This window comes from Arachis ipaensis, chromosome B6, assembly GCF_059453495.1.
Source record: "Arachis ipaensis isolate K30076 ecotype BB chromosome B6, ASM5945349v1, whole genome shotgun sequence".
Classification (NCBI taxonomy): domain Eukaryota; kingdom Viridiplantae; phylum Streptophyta; class Magnoliopsida; order Fabales; family Fabaceae; genus Arachis; species Arachis ipaensis.
Genome location: NC_142441.1, coordinates 110550888 through 110567275, shown reverse-complemented (window position 1 = coordinate 110567275; position 16388 = coordinate 110550888). Strand labels below are relative to the sequence as shown.

Here is a 16388-nt window from a genome sequence, read left to right as displayed (position 1 = left end):
CCAGCAAGTGCACTGGGTCGTCCAAGTAATACCTTACGTGAGTAAGGGTCGAATCCCACGGAGATTGTTGGTATGAAGCAAGCTATGGTCATCTTATAAATCTCAGTCAGGCGGATTAAATTGATTTTATGAACTGATAAGTAAAAGATAAATAAAATATAAAATAGGATAGTGGTACTTATGTAATTCATTGGTGAGAATTTCAGATAAGCGTATAGAGATGCTTTCGTTCCTCTGAACCTCTGCTTTCCTGTTGAATTCATCCAATCAATCCTACTCCTTTCCATGGCAAGCTGTATATTGGGCATCACCGTTGTCAGTGGCTACATCCCGTCCTCTCTGTGAAAATGGTCCGATGCGCTGTCACTGCATGGCTAATCATCTGGATGTTCTCGATCATACCGGAATAGGATTCACCATCCTTTTGCGTCTGTCACTACGCCCAGCACTCGCGAGTTTGAAGCTCGTCACAGCCATCCCTTCCCGGATCCTACTCGGAATACCACAGACAAGGTTTAGACTTTTCGGATCTCAAGAATGGCCATTCATGGGTTCTAACTTACACCACGAAGATTCTGATTAAGAAATCCAAGAGATACTCATTCAATCGAAGGTAGAACGAAAGTGGTTGTCAGGCACACGTTCATAGGGAATGATGATGAGTATCATGATCATCACATTCATGTTGAAGTGCGAATGAATATCTTAGAAGCGGAATAAGTTGAATTGAATAGAAAAACAGTAGTACTTTGTATTAATTCGTGAGGAACAGCAGGGCTCCACACCTTAATCTATGGTGTGTAGAAACTCTACCGTTGAAAATACATAAGTGATGAGGTTCAGGCATGGCCGAGTGGCCAGCCCCCAAACGTGATCTAAAGATGAAACTAAAGATGTAAATACAATAGTAAAAAGTCCTATTTATACTAAACTAGTTACTAGGGTTTACAGAAATAAGTAAATGATGCAGAAATCCACTTTCGGGACCTACTTAGTGTGTGCTTGGGCTGAGCTTGAAGTTTACACGTGGAGAGGTCATTCTTGGAGTTGAACGCCAGTTTGTAACATGTTTTTGGCGTTGAACTCCACTTTGCAACTTGTTTCTGGCGCTGAACGCCAGACTGCAACATGGAACTGGCGTTCAATGCCAGTTTGTGTCATCTAAACTCGGGCAAAGTATGGACTATTATATATTTCTAGAAAGCCCTGGATGTCGACTTTCCAACGCAATTGAAAGTGCGCCATTTGGAGTTCTATAGCTCCAAAAAATCCACTTTGAGTGCAGGGAGGTCAGAATCCAACAACATCTGCAGTCTTTCTTCAACCTCTAAATCTGATTTTTGCTCAAGTCCCTCAATTTCAGCCAGAAAATACCTGAAATCACAGAAAAACACACAAACTCATAGTAAAGTCTAGAAATGTGAATTTTAATTAAAAACTAATAAAAATATACTAAAAACTAACTAAATCATACTGAAAACTATGTAAAAACAATGCCAAAAAACGTATAAATTATCCGCTCATCAACGACCCAGTGCACTTGCTGGTTAGTTGTACGAAGTTGTGAAATAGAATTAACATCATGAACATGCGTATTGAGTTTTTAGCGCTGTTACCAAGGAAGGAATGATCACGATTTCGCACACCAAGTTTTTGGCGCCGTTGCCGGGGATTGTTCGAGTTTGGACAACTGACGGTTCATCTTGTTGCTCAGATTAGGTAACTTTATTTTAATTTTAACCTTTTGTTTCTATTATTCTTATTTTCGAAAAAAAATAAAAAAAAAATTCTTTTTCGTTTTTCCAAATTAATTTTTGAAAAATACAAAAAAAATTTTATAAAATCATAAAATCAAAAATATTTTTCTATTTCTTGTTTGAGTCTAGAGTCAAGTTTTAAGTTTGGTGTCAATTGCATATTTTTAATTTTCAAAAAAACTTTTTTTTTTGAAAATTTCATGCATTGTATTCTTCATGATCTTCAAGTCGTTCTTGGCCAGTCTTCTTGTTTGATCTTCATATTTTCTTGCTTTATGTCTTTTCTTGTTTTTCATATGCATTCTTGAATTCTTAGTGTCTAAAAATTAAAAATCTTTAAGTTTGGTGTCTTGCATGTTTCCTTTTCTTAAAAATTCTTCAAAAATAAAGTCTTGATGTTCATCTTGATCTTCAAAGTGTTCTTGGTGTTCATCTTGACATTCAAAGTGTTCTTGCATGCATTAGGTGTTTTGATTCATAATTTTCATGAATTGTGTCAATTTTATGTTTTTCTCTCTCTCATCATAAAAAAAATTTAAAAATAAAAAAATATATTTCCCTTTTTCACTCATCAAATTCGAAAATTTGAGTTGACTTTTTCAAAATTTTTTAAATCTAGTTGTTTTTATGAGTCAAATCAAATTTTCAATTTAAAAATCTTATCTCTTTCAAAATCTTTTTCAAAATCAAATCTTTTTCAATTTTCTTTTCATATTTTCGAATTCCTTTTTAAAAATTTTCAAAATCTTTTTCATTTTTTTAATGTTTTCGAAAATATTCAAATTAAATTTCAAAATCTTTTTCTTATTTTTATTCCATATTTTCAAATTCAATGCTAACCATTAATGTGATTGATTCAAAAATATTAAGTTTGTTACTTACCTAATAAAAAAGGTTCAATCTTTAAATTTTAAAATCATATCTTTTTGTTTCTTGTTAGTCAAGTAATCAACTTTAGTTTTTAAAATTAAATCTTTTCAATTCCTTATCATATCTTTTTCAATTTCAATCATATCTTTTTCAAAATCAATTTCAAAATTCTTTCTAACTTCTCCCCTAACCTCTTATCTTTTTAAAATTGATTTTCAAATCTTTTTCAATCAATCTTATCTTTTTGTTTCAATCATATCTTTTTCAAAACTGCCCAACTAACTCTCTACCTTTAATTTTCGAAAATTCCTTCCCTCTTTTTCAAAATTTCGTTTTAATTAACTAATTGTTTTAATTTTAATTTAATTTAATTTCAATTTTAATTTTCAAATTTTAAATTTAAATTTAAAATATTTTTATTTTATTTTGTTAAATTTTCGAATTCTTCTCTCATCTCTAATCTCCTTCTGTTTATTTATTCATCCATTAAGACTTCTATCTTCACCCATGTGTTTGGATTCTCATCTTTTCCTTCTTCTATTCTTACTTTCTTCTACTCACATAAAAGAATCTCTATACTGTGACATAGAGGATTCGATATTTTCTTTTCTGCTTTCTTCTTCTTTTTCATATGAGCAGGAACAAGGATAAGAACATTCTTGTTGAAGCTGATCCTGAACCTGAAAGGACTTTGAAGAGGAAGCTAAGGGAAGCTAAAGCACAACTCTCTGGAGAAAATCTGATAGAAATTTTCGAAAAAGAAGAAGATATGGCCGAAAATAATAACAATGCAAGGAGGATGCTTGGTGACTTCACTGCACCTAATTCCAATTTACATGGAAGAAGCATCTCAATCCCTGCCATTGGAGCAAACAATTTTGAGCTTAAACCTCAATTAGTTTCTCTGATGCAACAGAACTGCAAGTTTCATGGACTTCCATTAGAAGATCCCTTTTAGTTTTTAACTGAATTCTTGTAGATCTGTGATACTGTTAAGACCAATGGGGTTGATCCCGAGGTCTACAGGCTTATGCTTTTCCCGTTTGCTGTAAGAGACAGAGCTAGAATATGGTTGGACTCTCAACCTAAAGATAGCCTGAACTCTTGGGATAAGCTGGTTACGGCTTTCTTAGCCAAGATCTTTCCTCCTCAAAAGCTTAGTAAGCTTAGAGTGGATGTTCAGACCTTCAAACAGAAGGAAGGTGAATCCCTCTATGAAGCTTGGGAGAAATACAAGGAACTGACCAAAAAGTGTCCTTCTGACATGCTTTCAGAATGGACCATCCTGGATATATTTTATGATGGTCTTTCTGAATTATCTAAAATGTCATTGGACCATTCTGTTGGTGGATCCATTCACCTAAAGAAAACGCCTGCAGAAGCTCAAGAACTCATTGACATGGTTGCTAATAACTAGTTCATGTACACTTTTGAGAGGAATCCTGTAAGTAATGGGACGCCTCAGAAGAAGGGAGTTCTTGAAATTGATACTCTGAATGCCAATATTGGCTCAGAACAAAATATTGACTCAGCAAGTCAATATGATTTTTCAGAGTCTGAATGGAATGCAAGCTGCATCCAACAGTACTCAAGAGGCATCTTCTGAGGAAGAAGCTTATGATCCTGAGAACCCTGCAATAGCAGAGGTGAATTACCTGGGTGAACCCTATGGAAACACCTATAATCCCTTATAGAGAAATCACCCAAATCTCTCATGGAAGGATCAACAAAAGCCTCAACAAGGCTTTAATAATGGTGGAAGAAACAGGTTTAGCAATAGCAAACCTTTTCCACCATCCACTCAGCAAAAGACAGAGAGTTCTGAGCAGACCCCATCTAGCTTGGCAAACAGTCTCTGATCTATCTAAGGCGACTCTAAGAGTCATGAATCAAACAAGGTCCTCCATTAGAAATTTGGAAGCACAAGTGGGCCAGTTGAGTAAAAGGATCACTGAAACCCCTCATAGTACTCTCTCAAGCAATACAGAAGAGAATCCAAAAGGAGAGTGCAAGGCCATTGAATTGATTACCATGGCCGAACCTACAAGGGAGGAAGAGGACGTGAACCCCAGTAAGGAAGACCTCCTGGGACGTCCAGAGATCAATAAGGAATTTCCCTCTGAGGAACCAAAGGAATTTGAGGCTCATTTGGAGACCATAGAGATTCCATTAAACCTCCTTATTCCATTAATGAGCTCTGATGAATATTCTTCTTCTGAAGAGAATGAGGATGTTACTGAAGAGCAATTTGCCAAGTACCTTGGTGCAATCATGAAGCTGAATGCCAAATTATTTGGTAATGAGACTTGGGAAGATGAACCTCCCTTGCTCACCAATGAACTGAGTGATCTGGATCAACTGAGATTGCCTCAGAAGAAACAGGATCCTGGAAAGTTCTTAATACCTTGTACCATAGGCACCATGACCTTTGAGAAGGCTATATGTGACCTTGGGTCAGGGATAAACCTCATGCCCCTCTCTGTAATGGAAAAACTGTGAATCTTTGAGGTGCAAGCTGCCAGAATCTCATTAGAGATGGCAGACAACTCCAGAAAACAGGCTTATGGACAAGTAGAAGACGTGTTAGTAAAGGTTGAAGGCCTTTACATCCCTGCTGATTTCATAATCCTAGACACTGGGAAGGATGAGAATGAATCCATCATCCTTGGAAGACCCTTCCTAACCACAGCAAGAGCTGTGATTGATGTGGACAGAGGAGAATTGATTCTTCAACTGAATAAGGACAACCTTGCGTTTAAGACTCAAGGATCTCCTTCTGTAACCATGGAGAGGAAGCATGAAAAGCTTCTCTCACTGCAGAGTCAACCAAAGCCCCCACAGTCAAACTCTAAGTTTGGTGTTGGGAGGCCACAACCAAACTCTAAGTTTGGTGTTAAATCCCCACATTCAAACTCTAAGTTTGGTGTTGGGAGGTTCCAACAATGCTCTGAACATCTGTGAGGCTCCATGAGAGCTCACTGTCAAGCTATTGACATTAAAGAAGCGCTTGTTGGGAGGCAACCCAATGTATCTAATTATATTTATTTATTTTCTCTTTGTTATTTCATGTTTTATTAGGTTGATGATCATGTGGAGTCACAAAAACTACTGAAAAATCAGAAATAGAATGAAAAACAGCATTAAAAACAGCACACCCTGGAAGAATGGCTTACTGGCGTTTAAACGCCAGTAAGGAGCATCTGGCTGGCCTTTAACGCCAGAATAGAGCATGAATCTGGCGTTAAATACCAGAAACAAGCAGCAGTCTGGCATTTAAACGCCAGGATTGCACCCAGAGGAAAGCTGGCGTTAAACGCCAGAAACATGCACCATACTGGCGTTCAACGCCAGAAACATGCTATAGACTGGCGTTGAATGCCCAAAACAAGCAAGGAAGTGGCGTTTAACGCTAGAAACATGCTGCAGTCTGGCATTAAACGCCAGGATTACATATATAGGGCATTTTACACGTCTAAAAGGTGCAGGGATGAGAAATCCTCAAACACCTCAGGATCTGTGGACCCCACAGGATCTCCACCTACTTCTTCTCTCCTCTTCACACCTTTCCATAACTCTCTCCCCCAAATATCCTTCACCAATCAACTCAATCACTCTTCCCTATCACCTCTTCACCACTCACATCCATCCTCTCTTCCCCATAAACCCCACCTACCTTCAAAATTCAAAATATTTTCCCTCCCAAACCCAACCCTAAATGGCCGAACCCTAAACCCCTCCCCACTCCTATATAAACCCCTCATTCCCTCTTCATTTTCACACAACAAAACCCTTTCTTCTTCCCCTTGGCCGAAACCATCTCTCTCTCCCTCTCCTCCATTTTTCTTCTTCTTCTACTTCTTTCTTTCTTCTTTTGCTCGGGAACGAGTAACCATTTTAAGTTTGGTGTGGTAAAAGCAAAGCTTTTTATTTTTCCATAACCATTCATGGCACCTAAGGCCAGAGAAACCTCTAGAAAGAGGAAAGGGAAGGCAATTGCTTCCACCTCTGAGTCATGGGAGATGGAGAGATTTATCCTAAGGTCCATCAAGACCACTTCTATGAAGTTGTGGCCAAGAAGAAAGTGATCCCTGAGGTTCCTTTCAAACTCAAAAGGAATGAGTATCCAGAAATCCGACTTGAGATTCAAAGAAGAGGTTGGGAAGTTTTCACCAACCCCATTCAACAAGTCGGGATCTTAATGGTTCAAGAGTTCTATGCAAATACATGGATCACTAGGAACCATGATCAAAGTGTGAACCCGAATCCAAAGAATTGGCTCACCATGGTTCGGGGAAATTACTTATATTTCAGTCCGGAAAATGTAAGGTTGGCGTTCAACTTGCCAATGATGGAAGAAAATGCACGCCCCTACACTAGACGAGTCAACTTTGATCAAAGGTTGGACCAAGTCCTCATGGACATATGTGTGGAAGGAGCTCAATGGAAAATTGACTCAAAAGGCAAGCCGGTTCAACTAAGAAGGCTTGACCTCAAACCAGTAGCTAGAGGATGGTTGGAGTTCATGCAACGCTCAATCATTCCTACTAGCAACCGGTCTGAAGTTACTGTAGACCAGGCCATCATGATCCATAGTATCATGATTGGGGAGGAAGTGGAAGTTCATGAGATCATACCTTAAGAACTCTACAAGGTGGCTGACAAGTCCTCTAATTTGGCAAGGTTAGCCTTTCCTCACCTTATTTGCCACCTCTGCAATTCAGCTGGAATTGACATAGAGGGAGACATCCTCATTGAAGAGGATAAGCCCATCACTAAGAAAAGGATGGAGCAAACAAGAGATCATGGACCTCAACATGAGCATGAGGAGATTCCTCACCATGAAATCCCTGAGATGCCTCAGAGGATGCACTTTCCTCCACAGAATTATTGGGAGCAAATCAACCCTTTCCTAGGAGAATTAAGTTCCAACATGGGACAACTAAGGATGGAGCACCAAGAGCATTCCATCATCCTCCATGAAATTAGAGAAGATCAAAGAGCTATGAGGGAGGAACAACAAAAACAAGGAAGAGACATAGAGGAGCTCAAAAGCACCATTGGTTCTTCAAGAAGAGGAAGACGCCACCCTCACTAAGGTGGACTCATTCCTTAATCTCCTTATTTATTTATTTTATTTATGTTTGTGTCTTATTACATGATCATTAGTGTCTAAGTGTCTATGCCTTAAAGTTATAAATATGAATCCATCACCTCTCTTGAATGAAAAATGTTTTAATTACAAAAGAACAAGAAGTACAGGGTTTCAAATTCATCCTTGAAACTAGTTTAATTATTTTGATATGGTGACAATACTTTTTGTTTTTTGAATGAATGCTTGAACAGTGCATATGTCTTTTGAAGTTGATGTTTATGAATGTTAAATATGTTGGCTCTTGAAGAATAAGGAAAAAGGAGAAATGTTATTTGATAATCTGAAAAATCATAAAAATGATTCTTGAAGCAAGAAAAAGCAGTGAATACAAAAGCTTGCATAAAAAAAAAGAGAGAAGAGAAAAAGAAAAAGAAAGCAGAAAAAGCCAAAAGCTCTTTAAACCAAAAGGCAAGAGCAAAAAGCCAATAGCCCTTAAGACCAAAAGGCAAGGGTAATAAAAAGGATCCAAGGCTTTCAGCATCAGTGGATAGGAGGGCCTAAAGGAATAAAATCCTGGCCTAAGCGGCTAAACCAAGCTGTCCCTAACCATGTGCTTGTGGCGTGAAGGTGTCAAGTGAAAACTTGAGACTGAATGGTTAAAGTCAAGGTCCAAAGCAAAAAAAGAGTGTGCTTAAGAACCCTGGACACCTCTAATTGGGGACTTTAGCAAAGCTGAGTCACAATCTGAAAAGGTTCACCCAGTTATGTGTCTGTGGCATTTATGTATCCGGTGGTAATTCTGGAAAACAAAGTGCTTAGGGCCACGGCCAAGACTCATAAAGTAGCTGTGTTCAAGAATCAACATACTGAACTAGGAGAATCAATAACACTATCTGAACTCTGAGTTCCTATAGATGCCAATCATTCTGAACCTCAATGGATAAAGCGTGATGCCAAAACTATTCAAGAGGCAAAAAGTTACAAGTCCCGCTCATTTGATTGGAGCTAAGTTTCATTGATATTTTAGAATTTATAGTATATTCTCTTTTTTTTATCCTATTTGATTTTCAGTTTCTTGGGGACAAGCAACAATTTAAGTTTGGTGTTGTGATGAGCGGATAATTTATACGCTTTTTGGCATTATTTTTACATAGTTTTCAGTATAATTTAATTAGTTTTTAGTATATTTTTATTAGTTTTTAATTAAAATTCACATTTTTGGACTTTACTATGAATTTGTCTATTTTTCTATGATTTCAGGTATTTTCTGGCTGAAATTGAGGGACTTGAGTGAAAATCAGATTCAGAGGTTGAAGAAGGACTGCAGATGCTGTTGGATTCTGACCTCTCTGCACTCAAAGTGGATTTTCTGGAGCTACAGAACTCCCAATGGCGCGCTCTCAATTGAGTTGGAAAGTAGACATCCAGGGCTTTCCAGCAATATATAATAGTCCATACTTTGATTAAGGATAGATGACGTAAACTGGCGTTGAACGCCAGTTCCATGCTGCATTCTGGAGTCAAACGCCAGAAACAGGTTGCAAAGTGGAGTTAAACGCCAGAAACAGGTTACAAACTGGCGTTCAACTCCAAGAAAGACCTCTACACGTGTAAAGCTCAATGCTCAGCCCAAGCACACACCAAGTAGGCCCCGGAAATGGATTTCTGCATCATTTACTCATTTCTGTAAACCCTAGTAATTAGTTTAGTATAAATAGGAATTTTTACTATCTTTGTAGGGAATCTTTGATTAGTTTTATGCTATCTTAGACTTTTGTGAGGGCTGGCCATTCGGCCATGCCTGAACCTTCATCACTTATGTATTTTCAACGGTAGAGTTTCTACACACCATAGATTAAGGTGTGGAGCTCTGCTGTTCCTCAAAGATTAATGCAAAGTACTACTGTTTTTTCTATTCAATTCAACTTATTCCGCTTCTAAGATATTTATTCGCACTTCAATATAATGGATGTGATGATCGTGACAGTTATCATCATCCTCAACTTATGAACGCGTGCCTGACAACTACTTCTGTTCTACCTTAGATTGAATGGATATCTCTTGGATATCTAATACAGGGGACCGAGTCCGAGTTATTAGTGTCTTCGTGGTATAATTTAGAACCCATGGATGGCTATTCTTGAGATCTGGAAAGTCTAAACCTTGTCTGTGGTATTCCGAGTAGGATCTGGGAAGGGATGGCTGTGACGAGCTTCAAACTCGCGAGTGCTGGGCGTAGTGACAAACGCAAAAGGAATAATCGTATGCTGAAGAAGTTTAATAATCAATCAAGGTAAGCAAGTCCACAACGTTCATTATCACATTCGCATTAGGGTTCCATTTAGTGTATGGTGTGTTGCATGCAAATGCATTCTGCTATGGTTGCTTTCTGTTTCAATCTATTTGAAAAAAGTTATTGTGTCTTCATTTGAAAGTTTCTGAGGGTTCTATGCATTGTGGGTTGATTTTATTTTTGTTTGAAAATTACATATGACTAATAGATATGTAATTTCTGTTTTTCACCATGGAGGAAAGTTTGTAAGGAATGGTGATGGGGGACTTTTTATGTGAATGAAAAAGTAGAAAAATTTCCAGAGATGGACATAGATTTTATCAACTTTGGTGATTTGGTGAAGTTGTATGAGGGTTTAGAATATCCTGGCTACAAGACAATATACTGGTTTGATAGTACAGCTAATGATATAGAATCTGGGTTTCATCGTTTAACAGGGGATAATGAGATTCATGAATTGTGTGACAATTTGATTAGGAATGAAGAAAAAGATGAGTTCCATGTTTACTTTGATCATGTTGTCAATGAACCTGAGTATGTAGAGGAAGCAGGAGACGGGAATGCAGGAACTGGGAATGTTGAGTGCATAAATGTAGATGACATCTGTGATAATCTGATGACATCCTCCTCTGATGACGGCTACGAGAGCACGGAGGATGAATCTTACAAGCATCCACCTCCGGGGTATAATGATGACAGTGATGATGAGAATAGCAGTGGAAAAGAGAAACGTACTAAAAAGAAGAGAAGTATGACTTACAAGGGAAAAAAAGTGGCTGTACCAAAGAGAAAAATGAAAGAGAAGAAGAAGAAGGATCCACTAAAGAGGCAGGATGCACCAAGGAAGAATAGATCGAATATTGGTGAAAAAAGACCCAATGTACAACCAGGTGTTGGGCCCAGTGTAGACCAATGAGCTGGGCCTTCTTTGAAAACTGGTGGGCCTAGTAATGGGCCTGACCAACACTCAAGCTGTACTGATTCAGAGTATGACTATGAATACCATTCAGAGGATTTGCATACCCTGTTTCTTCTGATGAAGAAGCTGAGAAGCAACACTGGCCCGAGTTCAATGATAAGTATGGATTTGGAGAAGGCCACTTTGAAGTAGGCACCAAGTTTGCAACTCTTGATGATTTTAAAGAAGTGGTGAAGGACTTGTTCATATCTGAGGGTAGGCACCTTCAATGGATTAAAAATGATAAAGAAAGGGTTCGGGTGGGCTGCAAAGGAAAAGAATGTCCATGGGTTGTACATGTATCCTACAATAATTCTCTTAGGTGCTTCCAGGTTAAAACTTTTAAATCTGAGCATACATGTGCAAGGGACATGGAGAGTAATGCTGCTGACCAACACTGGCTGAGCAACAAAATTGAAAAAAGGCTAGCTATCCATCTTCAGATGACTAGGAAGGAGGCTAGTGATTTTCTGAAAGATGAGTTTGGGATACATCCTCATGATAAGATGGTTTACATGGAACTAAAGGAGGCAAGAGACAGAATTATCGGAAGTGAGAGTGAGCAATATGGAAAGCTGAGGGATTATCTATTCGAACTCTTACGCAGCAACCCTGGATCTACTGCACTCTTAGAAGTGATACCAATTCCACAATCCCCACCAGTGTTTGATAAGATATATATATATGTTTGGATGCATGCAAAAAAGGCTTCAATAGTGGGTGTAGACCTCTAATATATTTGGATGGATGCTTTCTTAAAGGGTACTTTGGTGGACAGTTACTTTTAGCGATTGCCCAAGATTCTAATAATCATTTCTATACCATTGCTTATGCTGTTGTCGGATCAGAAACAAAGGAGTCATGGAAATGGTTTTTAACTCTCTTACAAGAAGATCTTGGGAATGCAAGTGTGCACGGATGGAATTTTATGTCAGATCAACAAAAGGTTTGTAATATATTTGTTTATGCTTATGTTCTAAAATCTAGTTCATTATGCTTCTATTATGAGGCTTTTGGTTTATAAAATTATGCAGAAATTGAGGGTTGTTCTGTTTCTTACTTTTTTTTACTAAATTGCAATCTTTAAGTTTTATCACATTAGTTAACATTAGTTAGCATTAGTTAACATTAGTTAGCATTAGTTAGCATTAGCCAAGGTTAGTCAGCATTAGTCAATCTTAGTTAGCATTTGTGTAATAACATTAGTTTATTTACGCATTTGATTTAATCCCAAAAGGAGCATCCTGCAAAATCACTAGTTTATTAACATTAGCCACTCTTTAAGTTCTTGAAACATATACACAAAATCATCCATAATGCAAATGTAAATTAATGTGTTTGACTGGAAATCTTTTGAAACACAAAATATGGTGGCGTTGATGTTGATGAAGATGTCTGGGAGCATGTTTTATAAATAAACAACCACTTTTGATAGGGAATTATTTATAAGGAACTTTCCCTGTAATTGAACCCAATCTTGATTTGTGTACTAACATTAGTTTATTTACGCATTTGATTTAATTTTTCAAAAATTTATAAACTTGAGTTAGTGAAACTTACACCAGATTTTTAGCTACAACTAATTAAATAGTTGGTGCTGATCTTTAATTTGGATTGAGGAGCTCTCTTCATATGATAGTGCCATGTTCGTTCTATGAAATAAGCCTTTGGATGAATTTTGATTATATTTGAACTGTACGTATGTGAATTGCTTTTGCTAATGTGTTAAAAGGTTTTTAAATCAATGAACAAGCTTTTACTCTCATTAGCCAAGGCAGGGGCTGCTGTAAAAAAATTTTCACTTGCTGATATGCCTTTTACACTATCGTTGAAGTTGGTGTATTTTCTCTTTTTTGGTGTTTATTCTTCAACATTCTGTGTATTATGCTACACTTTTAATGCTTTTTTGTTCATTTTGAAATGATATTCTGCTACTTTCAGGGTCTTCTTGAAGCAATGAAAGAGGTGATGCCCGAGGCACCACATTGTAATTGTGTGATGCATATGTGGAAAAACTTCATCAACCGATTTAAGGATCTGCAAGTCAGAGATGTGGTTTGGAAGTGTGCAAGTTGTTCAACCCCTTCTGAGTTTGTAGAGACTATGGAAAAGCTTAAGAAGATTAATGAAGAGACATGGGAGTATCTTACAAGATTTGATCCTCGGGTGTGGGTTAAGGCTTACCTTAACCATGGCCCCAAGGTTGATTCTTTGACAAATAATATGTGTGAATCCTGGAATGCCAAAATAGGAAAGTACAGAGCGAAGCCCATTCTTACAATGTGTGAAGAGTTGCGCTGTTATGTCATGAGGAGAATGACAAAGCATATCACTCTACTATCAGCATATCCTGGAAAGCTTGCTCCCGTACATCAAAAAAGACTTGGCCGATTGATTAGGCCCAACAACAGATGGAATGCAGAATGGACAGGTGATAACAAGAGTTGATGTTGATTTGATGAAGCATACTTGTTCATGCAATATGTGGCAACTAACAGGTTGACTTATTTACTCTTTGATTAAAAACTTGTTTTGCTGAGTAATGTATTCTAGATTGCTTATGTGATTGTGGAATTATAGGAATGCCTTGTGTTCATGCGATTACTGCTATTAGGAAGAAGCATGACAAGCCAGAAGATTATGTGCACAAATGACTTTGCATGGAGTCCATCCATCTGACTTATGCACACTCAATCCAACCAGTTCCCAGTGAAGAATATTGGCATAAAACACGTTATATCAAGCCAAATCCTCCACCCATCAAGAGGCCGATTGGTAGGCCAAAGGCGCATAAAAGAAAGAAGGATCCAATAGAGGATTTGATCCAAGGGGACAAGGTAAGAAAAACATTTCGCATAACATGTAGCAAGTGCGGCGAGAAGGGTCACAACTACAAGACGTGCAAGGGAGCACCATCTAATCCTAACTGGAAGCCTAAAACCAGGAAACCAAAGCACCAGAACTCAAGTAGTCAAGAACTAATGGAACTTCCATTGTCCCAATCTGCTCCAGAGCCTGAGGTAACAAAGCACGTGAGGATTTAGTTGTCCTCGTTAGGAATGATGAAGGATTTATGTGTCTTCAATACAAAATTTAAAGGATTTATGTGTCTTCATTATAAAAGTTAAAGGATTTATGTGTCTTCATTATAAATGTTGTAGGCTAGCCAGAATACACAATAGGCAGCTCCAGCTGAACAAGCATAGGACACTCCAACACATGTAGCATCATTCAGCCAAGCACCAATCAAGACAACAAAACATACTCATTCCAAAACACCAGCTAAATTTAGGCCAAAGCAACCAATCAAAAGACCACCTGCACCAACTACAACTCAGACTAAAGTTGCTCCACCAACTTCAACAAGTGTGACAACAACATCAAGTGGAGGAGTATCAAAGGAGACACTGGCAGCAACAAGTTGTGCCACAACAGGACTATTCAAGTTTATACCAAATCTAGGCTTCAAGAACCAGAAAAAGTGACGTGCTTGTTCCTGACTTATTTTGGAAACAAAAATTAGTTTTTTGCTGCAATAGTTGGTTGTAATACATATTGGCAAACTTTCTTTTAGCCAATTTAGTTGCTTATGAATTAGTATTTTGGAATCCGAGGGCTGATATACCTGCTACAGTTACTTATCCTAAACGTTATTATGTTGTGGTATGACAATATTCCTATGTTATGGTTTAGTTTGAATGAATGAATTATTGTTGATTGAATGAATTATGTATGGCTTGAAAATAAACATTAATTTACACGCATTCTATATCTATTTCAAGCCAACAAGATATGGATAATTCAAATCTTCTTTCTTTCATTTATATTAACTAAAATAGTTAACAGATATAATTCATTACAATCCATATTTTTTTTCATATTTTTCATACCCTAAATAAATAAAGACCAACAACTACAACAATCAAGCCTAGAACTATGACCCAGAAGTTACTGCTTTTCTTGTTCTCTAGGTAAATTATCCTTTGCTCTAGATCAGCCATTCTGTTCTCCAATTCTATCTTCCCAAAATGTTCTTCAACATTTAAGCTCTGATTGTCACTCAATTCTTTTGTTGGCTCCATGCATCCAATTCTTCCAATATGGTCATCAACCCACACAAAAAATTTACAATATGGTTGTTTCACCTAAATCAATTCAGATAGTATGAAAATATGTTGGTAAAAAAAACTCTCAAATTCATCCATATACATGAAAAATTGTGAGCTTACCTTGAAGAATGGGCATCCGAAAAATAGTCTGTCTGGGTTGGTATTTGTCTTTGACATGTAAAATATCGCATACATCCTGCAGAAGCATTTTGGAGCGATGCAATCTTTCTCATCCCCAGCTTGAACTGAACATGGAGCTGCATTTACAATCGAACCTTCCTGTCGTCTGCCACCACCTCCGCGTTGTCTCTTGATTGATGAGCTTCCATCACTGGCCATCAATTTAAGCAACATCACCATGAACAAATCTGAACAACTGCTGCGTATGTTACTTCAGAAAACCCAGTTTAAATCTCATTAGGGTTACCTTCTGAAAACGACGCCATTTTCATCAGTAAGAACCTATTTGTCCTTCAAACTTTTTTCCCCTTCCAGCGTGGCACTGTAACGAACACCTGGACATCATTTCAGCTACGTCAGCCAGTTCCGTTTGATGTGTGAGAGGCAAATAGACGGAAGGACTAAATTGTCCTCCGTTTGTTAAAGTCAAGGACTTTTTTGTATTTAAATTTTGTCAGGAATGTATTTGTCAAAAACTTAAAAAGTCAGGGACCTATTTGTCTTTTTCCCTAAATAATTTATTATTCTCCTTGCTAAATTATATACCCTAATAGTTAAAAAAAGGTAATTTTTTATTATAATATATCATAAATCCTAATAGTTTAGGGTTGGACCTTTTTCTCCTTAATCTTACTTAGTGCATCGATGTTATGGATTACCGAATATTGAGTAGAGCTTGATTTTCTGATTCGCATTCACTTACCTCGTTTTAATTAAGGTTGCGAGAACCGAATCGGTCAACGAACCGGTCATGTGACTGGTTTAATGGTTCAATGATCTAACCGGGATCGGACCGGGGTCGAACCGATTAAATTAAATATACATTAAAATTATTAAATATTTAAATTCAATATTTTTAAACTAATTTTAATTCAATTACAAATTTCAAATATAAGACAAAATTCAATTCTATTCCATTACAAAATTCAATTACAAAATAATTTCAATTAAAAAATATAAGACAAAATTTCAAATATAATCGTAACACAACAAAATTCAATTCAATTACAAATTTCTAAATTCGCCGAATATAAGACCGCCAAAGTATATAATCATATTTTTTTGGAATTCTAATCAGTTAGTTTAATCAACATGTTCTCATTTTAGAATCCAAACTAATCTAAAAACA

At 37.2% G+C, this 16388-nt stretch overlaps 1 non-coding gene across 1 annotated transcript; it reads right to left on the bottom strand.

The window, feature by feature from the left end:
• Positions 1-3789: 3789 nt before the first annotated feature.
• On the bottom strand, positions 3790-3897 carry LOC148562294 (small nucleolar RNA R71). Its single transcript, XR_015886795.1, has one exon. It is a non-coding gene; the product is annotated as a small nucleolar RNA R71 (small nucleolar RNA).
• Positions 3898-16388: the final 12491 nt, after the last annotated feature.